The sequence below is a fragment of the Pteronotus mesoamericanus genome, unplaced genomic scaffold, assembly GCF_021234165.1.
Source record: "Pteronotus mesoamericanus isolate MK-2021 breed Mesoamerican mustached bat unplaced genomic scaffold, CSHL_Meso_final contig_601, whole genome shotgun sequence".
Lineage (NCBI taxonomy): Eukaryota > Metazoa > Chordata > Mammalia > Chiroptera > Mormoopidae > Pteronotus > Pteronotus mesoamericanus.
In genome coordinates, this window is record NW_026555215.1 from 1,112,134 (window position 1) to 1,123,989 (window position 11,856).

Below are 11,856 nucleotides of genomic sequence, written 5' to 3' on the forward strand. Positions count from 1 at the left end.
GTGACTATGCTTCTTGGAGGATATGCAGCCAAGTGGGTCTAATGTCAGTCAGTGGAAAACATCATGTGGAGATGATTTTCCAAATTTAGCAAACAAGCTTCATTACCTAAGCAAACCAACATCTTAATTTGTAACCCAGATTTCCCTCTGTCTTACGGTTCTTGCTTACAAAAGATAACAAAGAAGACTAGACCTGTGAAAATAACGCAACCCTTATTTTCTAAAAATGTTGGGTAATTAGCATCATCTTTCTGTAGAAAGGACAATGTGATATAAACTTAGTCATTGTTATGGGCTAAATTGCGTCCAGCCCCCTCAAAATGCTGAAATCCTAACCTCCAGTATTTGTGAATGTGACCTTACTTAGAAGTGAGATCTTGGCAAATGAGCAAGTTAAAAATGAAGTCCTTTCAGTCAGCCCTAACCCAACATGACTGGTGTCCTTGTAAAAAAGGGAAAATTTGGACACTGTCAAATTCCTCAGTGAGAAAGTCATAGGAAGATGAAAAGCAAAGATGAGGTAATGCTTCTTTAAGCTGAGGAGTGAAAGATTGTGAGCAAACACCAGAAGCTAGAGGACAGGCAGGATCCCTCCCTCACAGCTCTCAGAAGGAACCAGCCCTACTGACACCTTGATCTGGGACTTCTAGTCTCCAGAACTGTGAGACAATACATTTCTATTGTCTAAACCACCCAGTTTGTGGCACTCTGCTTGGCAGACCCAGCTAACTAGTACTGTTACCTTACCTTAAAAAGGATGGGATGAACTAATTGATGTCACCAGCCTAACACCAGTGGTTCCATGGGGATATGGACTGTTCAGAGGCACCAAGTCCCGGGAACCTTTCTATGGCAATGAGAGGAAAGGGGCTGCATCTCTTAGACAACAAACAAATATTTATAAAACAATTATTATGTATCCAGCATCAGGCTGGACATGGGACACAGCCATAAACAGGAAGACAATCCCTGTGACCCAGAATTTAAGTCTCCCCGGGAAGATGAGCTCTAACAAGTAATTACAAGTGTGATGTGTGCTGCGAAATTAAGAGACTGCCCTGGGACAATTAGACTAGCAAAAGAGGCTTACAGAGAGATAAGCATGAGGGTGAGGAATTAGCATTTAACAGAGAAAGGTAGGTGGAAGGAGGCGGTGTGCATGTTCTGGGCAGGGCCACCACAGAGCTCTCGAAGCCTGACCTTTCTGTAAGGGAAGGAACAGCCTCAACAGGCAGAAAGGGGAGGTTGGAGGACTGGCAGACAGAGCAGCAAACATCCTTTAGGATACAGAGACAGCTCCCAGGTCACAACCGGTCAAGGCCACAGGAGGCGAGGAGGTCACATTTCAGCAGTGGCAATAACACATGTTTAAAAGGAATCTTTCCTTCAAGACTCACTTCATGAGTCACTTCCAAACTTCAGTTATATAGAGATTTCTGTGGGGCATTCTTTCTGTTTTCTATTTAAAATCATGTCTAACAAGCCGGAAACAGAGTTTGTGAGTAGCTTTTATTATTTAATCTGGATTGCAAAGCTAGTTTACAACATATTTTGGCCATTGGGTTTCTGTGAGAATGTATGTTCTGTGTGTTTGCTTATTTGTTTGAAAATAGTTAAGAAGAGTTTGACAAATACTCCAAACTATACAAAACAAAAGGTACACAGAACACTGAATACTTAGTAAATTGGTTTCTGAAAAATGATGGCAACATTTTGTGAGGATTAATATTGTGATATGTACTGGCTTTCATCATCTCTCCTTCAAGACAACCCAGCAATAAAGGTATTTGGGTCACTGAATGTTCCACATGACTACTAAGACTTTGATTCTGCTCTTGGCATTATTAATAATTACAATTAATATTTACTGAGTACTTAGTATGTGCCAGGCACTAAGCAAGGCTCTTTACCTTGATTTTTTTCTTAATCCTCATAACAGTCCAGAAAGTAGGAATGTTTATTCCTACTTTAAAGATGAGGGAACTGAGACTTAGTACTGTTCAATAACTTATCCTCAGTCACGCAGACACAAAATGGTGGAGCTACTGATAATGTCCATGATTTCCAAATTAATGAGGAAACAGGAGTCTTCCCTAGGTTTCACCCCATGTATTGACTATACAAAGGAAACTGGAGAGGTCCTCAGCTTGTTCTCATTCATGATAAGAGAGCACTTGACTTTCATCTTTAGGAACTTGAAAGTATTTTTCTCACACTATTCATCTTCACTCTCAACTCCCTAAACTATAAAAGAGCACAAGAGTTTTAATGTCCTTGCCCACGGTAAGTCAAGGTGAGCTCAACATTTGTTCATGACTAGTGTTCTCTCTCCTAGGTTCATGTGAATCACTCTGAGGTAAAGAAGCTTCCTACCCGAGAGAGAAGAGAAATCAACAAAACATCACATGTATACCAGTTTTGGCCAATTGATACAATTTCAATTCACCAAGTAGCTTTTGGGCCATATACAAGGGTTTGATAGCTTTATTTTAAAATCCATTCTTTCCTTCTTTTTATGGAAGTATTCTGTCTTTTTTTGTTTTCTTTCCAAGCCAAGCACATTTCCCAGTCTCTGTTGCAGCCACCTGTGACCATGCTACCATTTTAGCCACTGAGTTGGAAGCAGTATTGTTGGATGGTTCTTTCTAAAAACCTCCTGAATAGGGAAGGGCTCCTTTCTTTCCTTTCTTCCACTTTTCTGTCCTAAAATGTGGTTCAATGGCTGAGGCTCCTGCAACCATCTTGAACCACAAGGGGACCTTGAGAATGGTACCCATTCACAGCAGAGTGAAAAGATCAAAGGATCCTAGGTCTCAGTATTATAGATGCATCGTAACAGCCCTGGACTATACGCTCACCTTTTTTTAATACAAAAGAAATATAGTTAAGCCTATGTTTTCATGGTTCAGTTATATTCAGCCAAAATTATCTAAGAGTGGCACCTACATTCAGCTAGAAAGAAATCTCTTCACCTCTCCCACCCCAAATACACACATACAGGCAAGAAAATAAATAGTGTAGGCATTCGTCTGATATAATGAAACCATCACAGGGGGATCATACAAACTACAAATATTTCTTTTAAAGATTTTACAGAAATGCTGTAGAGGACAACAAAATTTTATGAAACATTCTCAAATCCATGATTTTATAATTGATTTTTTTCCCCACACAGGGTGGTATTTTTTCCTGAATCTATAAAATGAGGTCTAGCTTACCATTGCTTATATCACATTCAAAGACCATTACACTAAAAATAATTATCTCAAAACCAGTAGGAACATTTTTCCTTTTCCGTCCCACCTATTAAAAAGTTAAGTTATGAAAGAATGCATGTCTATATTTTTATTTTACCTTCCCTCAGGAAGCCTCTTGATAATAAGTGAAATGTCTGTGACCTGGATAAGCTTTGAATTATGCTATAAAAATAAAATCTTTTGTAGTTTCCTGAAAGGTATTTCAATCTGAGCATGTAAAAAAAATTGCTGAGATATTGATGTTCATATTAAACTGGCCATTTTACCAGAATGCAATGGAAGTATGGGCACCCCTCTGCAAGTCCAAACGCCTTAACTGATGAATAACAATAGTGCATTCTGTGACTAAAGGAAAGTTTGACAAAATATATCAAATAAGGCATTTAGCTGTAAAAAGACAAAATAATTGCGTATTTTAAAGAGACTTTTCCTTAAAGATTTGTCTTTGGAGAAGCAAAGCCAGATTGTCTTTTGAGCTACAAGAATTTAGTATTCAAATCAACTGTAAGAAAATGAAGGAAAACCCAGAGCTAAGATGTGTCTAGAGCTATGGCCACCATATGCAGGTAAATCGGTCATTCCCTGCCTCACACTAGGGTTGGACCAGGGTGAGCCTCTGAGCGGTTTACATCCACCATGTACCTCAGCTGACACTCCACATGGTGACTGAGAACCTGAGAACCTTCTCATTCTGTTAGTTAATTTGGTACACTTTACCTGACCTTGTAAGTTTGTCTTGTCCCTATAGCTTATAGTAATTGCTGGTTTGAGCCCTTTGCAAATAGTTTATCAGCATTAAATTTCTTATATAATCCCTTTATTTCTTTGGAACAGTGGGACTGGGGAGGCCCAGGATCTGGGGAGACAGAAGTGGCTGTGAACTCAGCCATGGTTCTTTATACCACATCCCCGCAGCCCTTGTGGGCCCACCTGAGGCTACAAAAATCACAACTCAGACAAAGAAAAGGAACTGTGCTCAAACAGCTGTGAAGAAGAAAGGCTGACCTAAAGCAGCCACAGGTGGAGATTCTCAAGTTGAATTGCTTTGGTCTGACAAGCACCTGCTCTGTCCAGTCCTCCTCCCAAGAGGAGAAGGTGGGGCTTTGACTTGGGAAAGGCATCATTCATCTCCCGGAACACAGCAAAAAAAAAAAAAAGAAAAAAAGTGACCTATCCTTTGAGTGATTTGGAATGAGGAACTCAGAGGACTTGCTTATTAAATTTTAGCATCCTGATCTACCTCTAGGAAAGCTTGGGGGAAGCTCAGTGCCTCCTCCACTGAATCTGATGGCATTCAAGTCTCCTCATTTCCCTCTTTTATGGGGAGAAAAACATCAATTAAATTTATGTTAAGAGGAGTCAAAGGTTATTATCAGGAGAAGGGAAGATGTGTGTATTGGGTTGAACTGTATCTTTGTCCCAAAAACCATATGTTAAAGCCTAACTCATAGTTCCTCAAAATGTGACCATATTGAAATAAAAAAGTTGTTGCAGATTTATATATATACACACACACACATACATAAATAAAAATAATTAGGATGAGGTCAACTGCTGTAAGGTGGACCCCTGATCCAATATGACCATTGTCCTTATAAAAAGGGGAAATTTGGATGCAGACACATACATTCACATAGGAAGAATGTCATATAAGATGATGCCAAGGAACACCAAGTATTGCTAAAAAACACCAGGCATGGAACATGTACTCCCTCACAACCCTCAGAAGGAAGCAACTCCGTTAACACCGTGATCTTAGGCTTCTGGCTTCTAGAACTATGAGTCATTAAATTTCTGTTGCTTAAACCACGCAGTCTGTGGTGCCTTGTTACAGCAGCCCTAGGACAATAGTACAGAAGGTCTCCCCCTAACAAAACACAAGGCCCTGAACATCCCTGAGCAATCAGGCCTGTCAAGAGCTCAGGGCCCTCCATGCTCAGCTCCTCACCCCCAGAAAATAATGACCAAGGGCAGCGTTTCAGACCCTTAATGACTTGTCTTCTGTTGATGGACTTTGCGAATTCTCTCTTATCATGTGCATATAATAAAGAATGAGGTATCCCTCATGTCTGGGTAGAATCCGATGAGGTAAGTTCTCACTTAACATCATCAATAGGTTATGCAACTGAAAGAAAAATGTCATATAACAAAACCAATTTCAACCTTAGGCTAATTGATATAAACAAAGTTAGGTTCCTCTGGCATGTCACCAATGTCATAATGAAAAGAAGATGCACAAAATGATGTTATTTGAGGACCTGCTGGACAAGGGCTTTGGGCCTGCTAAGGCTTTAGCTGCTTTTAGGTCAGCTCCATGAATGGGCCCCTCTACTTTGTATACTGCAGTCTGCCCTAGTACCTTGCATACTGAATGGATCACAGTAAGCACTCTTCTGTTCAACACACATCCAAGAGCTCATTCCCCATAGAAATCCTCTGCCACCTGCAAATCCCATCTAGCTAATGCACTCATGTCTGTTAACATCTTCCTCCCAAGAAGCTGGAGACTTCCCCACGTCCCCTTCCTGCTCATTCTGCAGATGATTGCTGTCACATTAGAAGAATCAACAACCTTGTGAGCTCTGCTGACTTCTCACAGAGCTCTTCCCACCCTGAAGGAGGCCGGACTGGAAGGTGCTCAGCAGTTCCCATCACAGGTAATTGGTCAGCAGTGCTGGGCTTCAGGTCAGATCAAATCTTCCAAAATGGATGCTGTTGTTTTCCCATAAAGGGAAAGTCTGGAGAAGTTACACATTTATTCCTGAGATGCTGCTATTACTCAAGCATTTTGGGAGTATTCTTTTGGCACTTCCTTCAGAATCTTTGTCACATTGTAGACATTTTCAGGGGGGTGAATTGACAGCTTTAGAATGTATAAATAGTATGATTTTTTAAAACAATCAAAAGCTGTATGAACCTATTAGATCAAATACCCTCTTCTTTTGTTGTTCATTTTCTTTTTCTTCCCTTCCACTAAAACTGCTTTTACAGAAAAAGTGTTAAATTATTATACTATAATTATAGATTTTTCCATGCCTTCTGTTTATTTTCACTTTATACTGTACATTCCCAGACTATGTTACTGGGTTTATGTAACTCAATGTTTACTATAAATTTTTGAAAGGTTAAATTATCACATTGTCCACCTTAAACTTACACAATGTTATATGTCAATTATATATTAATAAAAGTTGGGAAAATTTTTTAAAAACTTATGCTGTTGGTAATGAGGGATAATCAGAATTCTGAAGTTCAAAGTAGAAGTGGCTGAAATCTTCCTTTGATGCTGAAACACAGGCTTAAAGTGAACACACCAAGTTTAGCTAAGTCTCTGAGCCTAGTTTCACATTCTGTGACCCGGGGCTAGAACAATGACCAGGCAAGATGTCATGAAGGTGACATGAGATGGCAGTGACAATTAACATTTACAGAACACTCCTTTTTTCTGAGGTCAATGTTCCTACTCTCCCTGTTTTACCAAGAAGGAAATGGTGGCTTAGGGATCTTAGGTAACTCACGCATGTTTGTACTATGAAGTGGTGGATCCATGTTTCAAATTCAAGCCAGACCCTGGCCCTAGAGGCCATGCCCCTCCCTGTGTCATAAAATGTGCCAGGTACCAGGAGCACTATAAATAGTGGCATTCATTTGAGTGTCATCATCAGACCTTGTAATGACTAAATGGGAGAAATCTTTCCATAAATATAGCCTACAGTAACAAAACAGTCCTCCAGAGGTTGAGAACCACTGCTTTGATTCTCTCAAACAATACCTCTTCCTTGCACTGACCATCCCTGACATTCCCAGCATCACAAATAACAGGACAGGGATGAGGCTGCAAGTCCCACCAACAGGAGACCTGGACTGAAATTTTATAGGGAGTCATCATTTCTGTAAGGAAAGCCATAGACCACCAAGTCTATCACATCAACCTAACTTGAAATAGTTCTTCCTGGGATAAGTTTACTCACAGTTCTACTGGAATAACTGATATTACTGCTTATAGATTAGTTCCTTCTTGCTATTTCCATTTGTTAGACAAATGTATGGGCCTTGGGGCCAAGGTGAGAAGATTTAGGCATCAAAAATCATCATCATCATCATCATCATCATAATAGTTAATGCTCATGAGATATTTAAAATATACTGGACTCTTCAAAATCAAAGAATCCTAAAAGAAATATATTTTATCTCCATCACATACATGGAAATGGAGACCCAGGGAGGGAAAGGACACTCCCCTGCATTGCCATTCTCTTTGAGAGGAGCATGTCTCAGGAATCCAGCTATCCATTATGACTGAGAGGACAAGTGGCCCTGGACTTCCTCCCTGGCAGCCTAGTTCCAATCTCAGATCTTCTTAGGAAGCCACATAACAGCCAGAGACAAGCTAGAGCACTAACCCTTCTGTTATGGGCCTTACAGAAAAACTAATTACATTTTCCTCTTTCCTTCTTTCTTTAGATTCAATTTCCTCCCTATCAGAGTGGTAAGACTTAGAAGCAGGTCATAGAGTGACAGCTTGTAGACTTAAGGGAAAGAGACCACAATTATTACTGGGACACATTGAATGTTGTAGGACTTGGGCTTCTCAGGGGCCTCAATAAAAGGTCCTTTCATATGGCCCATTTGGTTGACCAGCAACGCATCATACATTCAGGTCAGTCTGTAGAATTAGGAGGTGTTTGGCTGGCCTCCTCTCTTTGTCAGAACTTCCTTAGGGACATTCAAAGACTTTTGGAAAACTGCTTTCCTATTTAGTTTTGAAGAAGATGTCACCTTAAAAAGTATCAATGAAAACACTGTTCTGATCAATTAATATTGAAATCTTAGAAGATAATTATAAATTTACAGTAATACTTCTCAAAGCCTAATATTACTAAGAATATTTCTTTTAACTTATTTCAGAGACTTGTTTATAGATCATTAAAAAATGTAATCATTTCAATACACTCTTGAGGAATGCCTTCTCTGGAATATCAGGTAACTTTAGATGTGAATCATGCATTCTTTTTAAAAAAGCAATTATCAATTGGCTTTAATTTTCTTAAGATATTATGTTATATCCTTATTCACCAGTTTCACAGATGAATATATCTAAAACAATAAATTTGAAATTCTGAGCTTTGAATCATTTGAGTCATAGACACATCACTGAGTTTTTAGGAAGATTTGTTTTGAATTACTTAATATTAATTATTAGCATCTCATATTTCTCTAGACAAGTTAGGGGACCATGAAGTCACTTGATGTGAATCTCATATATTTTCTGTAGCTACAGTAGTTTGTTTTGATAAGTGATACTTATATTAATGTCCCTGAAATGCTATAAAAATTTGAAATATCTTCTCAAAAATTATTTTTATGTACTTGAGTAGATTTCTGTTATTTGAGTATAGTTATTATATTATGATAGTTTGATATTAGTTCTTATATTATCAAGATATATATTCAGTTGGAATATCACATTCATCAAGCAGATATAGAAAGTAGAATGTTCTAGCAATGATATTTGCTATTGATTTTTTTTTTGTTACTAAAAAATTTTTGTAACTAAGTAATTGAACCTGAAATAAAATAATCCAATGATCAGAATTTACATGGCACAATTTATTTTTGTAAAAGCTGAACAACTATGTTTTCTATGTGACTTGATCAGCTAAGTTATGCCTGCCAAATTTCTCTAGCATTTCCTTACACTGAAGGAACCCTACACCTATGGTAACACTCAGGTCTTCATCGTGTCAACAGGTTTCCAAGGGTGCTGCCTGGCTTTTGTGTTATGTTGCTATTAAATAACTGTAAGGTACTAAATAAAGTAAATACAAACAGAAACTAAATACCTGTTGCTATAGTGCTGATGACAAGTAATTTAAACAATCAGTTTGAATTTACTCGGAATCTATGCTAAAAATTTTAATTGTAGAAGTTCTGGTTGGCCAACAGAAAGAAAGTGATTTCATAGTATATTTTTGTGATAGTATTATGCCAATAATTTCAAATTCTCAAATGAAATAAGGACATTGTAGAGTTGTTAAGAAACTGCAGTAGCAGAAGCTTTCACTCAATTTGGTTTTCAGTCTGTGGGGCCATATGGACAGACCTTTTTGTGAGGAGCCACATCTCCTGGGGTAACATGGTTCATTCAGTGATGCCGTCCACCAATCAGGTGTCATCTCTCTTGCATCCAAATACTGTATCAATGCTTCCTGAGGCTGCCAATGGCCCTGCTATCAATGCTGAGGGGACTACGAGAGCAGCCACATGCCTATATCTCCACTGGAAGCCTATATTTCCTATAGAACTGGAAGCTCCACTTGTAGTTCCACATACACCCATTGAATGCTACCCACATAGGGAGGTCAGCACATGTGCAAGAAACCATGTAGGTCTCCCTGACTGGACAATGTCAGCATGTCAAATCCCAAACAAATAATATCTGTTGGTTTATATGTCAAGTGCTCACAAAATGCTAAGCACTGTATATGATAGCCTTACACAGCCCTACCTTTATCATTCCCAATGTACAGATTTTGGAAACAGAAAGGGAGAGATGAAAGAACTCTCACTGGTGAAGGACTTGGAGCAGGCTTTCTGAGCCACCAAGCAATTCTGCCTCCAGTCAGAAACCTTAGAGACCAGAAGCATTCTGCTCACTTGGGGAGTGTGCACAGTGAACACAGCACTGAGTGAGTTAGGACAGAGTCTCCTCACCTGTACTCTTCTGGCACCTACTCTAAGACATCTGGCCTGTCTTATGTCTGAAAGGAGCCAGGATTCAGTGGATCCCTAATGCTCCATCCAGCTCCACAGCAGTCAGAATATCTAGTGACTTAACAGAAATGAAAAAAAAACTTTACACTTAAACTGGTAAGAAAAAAAATCCAAGATAACAACTAACATTCACGTAGCACTAGTATATCCAGCGTGGGGAGCTCTGAAGAACACACTCAGAAGGAACTGGGTTCTAGCTCAGACCCACACTACACCCTCTTGACTCTACATCCTGTCGGAGGTGTTGTTTGTTTGTTTGTTTTTTTTAATCCTCACCCAAGGATATGTTCATTGGTTTTTAAAGAGGGAAAGAAAGAACATCAATGTAAACACCAATCAGTTCCCTCCCATATGTGCTGAACAGGGATCAAACCCACAACCTAGGTATGTGACCTGACTGGGAGTCAAACCTGCACCTTTTGGTGTATAGGCTGGTGTTCCAACCAACAGAGCCCACCAGGCCCAGGCACATCCTGTGTTCTTGCTATGATGCCTTGAATCTTATCCTCTGAATTTATCCGTTCTGCAGACTAGGAAATGTGTTTGCAGCTTGAATGTTACTAACCGAATGTCAAAAATTGCAATCAAAAGAACATGAAAAATTGTCATCCAAGTTAGAAACCACAGAGCCATATTAAACTCCTCCTTATTCCATTTGGGAACTGAGTCGCTAAACATAGCTCCAGGTCATCTCATGCTCTGAATATTTTTTCATACTTTTTGATCTGGCCCTTCTTAGTCTTAATAGTTGTCTCATATCGGACTGTCTCAGTAGCCTCCCAAATGATGTTCAGGCCTCCCTCTGGTCCTGCCCCACTGTGAGCCACTCTCCTTTTGGCCTCCATAGTTAAGAAATGTCTGTTATTATTTCTAAAATCTAAGATTGATCATACTAACCCTCTGCCTAACACCCTCCAGTGGTCCCCCAGGGCTTTAAGGATCAAGTCCCAGGTCTGATTATGGCCCACAAGCTACAGAACTTGAAGATAATTTTCTAAACAACCTCTCAAACCTAGAATATCTTAGAAACATCTGCAGAAATGCCTGTGCAAGAAAAACAAGTTCACTTACCTTCCCCATAGTAACCAAGATAAAAATTATTTAGTTCAGGCTTTTTCTGCTTTCTTTACCATTTTTGGCATGCTTTCTACACCATTAAGCAATCTTCCACATTTAAATAAAAGTTAAATATTCTCTCATTTAAAAACCTAATTATAAAACTTAAAATTTTAATCACCACTGCCTACAAAAAAGGCAAGGAGAAATAAAAGCATATAATTTACCTGTAATTTCTAAAATGTATACAGAAATTCCTCAAATTCTTCCAGAAAGGCTTAATCAAGAGAGCTAAAGTTTGGAATATCAGAGCAAAAGATCTGGCATCGCTGGGAGCATGTTGCTCAGATGCAGACGCTGGTTTCTGTTTGCGCTGGTCAAAAGGAAAAGTGATGTTTGTGTTGTCACTTTTATTACCTGTAGTAACAACAAACACTTCACATAACTCCCAAACCACCCACTGGCAGAGAACACAGCTAGTCTGATGTTCATGACTGTTATTATGTAATGGTGAGTGGATTCCTTTTATTGTGATAAGGAACTTTACATACTACAGCACATATAACTGTGTTTCCTTATCTCTCCAGTTCCCTTATAATATCCAATAACCTATTCTAAGTATAATTAAATTTTATTAGTGGACAAAAAACATCCCATCTTCTTTTACTCTAATTAATAGATCCTTTGTAGCACATAAATATGTGACACACGAACAGATGAGCTTTTTACTTTATTTTGAATATTTATCTTGAAAAATATACTTTAGTTT

The 11,856-nt window shown here is 38.9% G+C and overlaps 1 protein-coding gene across 1 annotated transcript in view; it reads right to left on the reverse strand.

Moving 5' to 3' along the window:
• RP1 (RP1 axonemal microtubule associated) overlaps window positions 1-11,393 on the reverse strand; it is a 348,078-nt gene extending 336,685 nt beyond the window's left edge. Inside the window, 1 exon segment of the mRNA XM_054580711.1 lies at window positions 11,315-11,393. The gene's annotated coding sequence lies outside the window, so the exon portion shown is untranslated.
• Window positions 11,394-11,856: the final 463 nt, after the last annotated feature.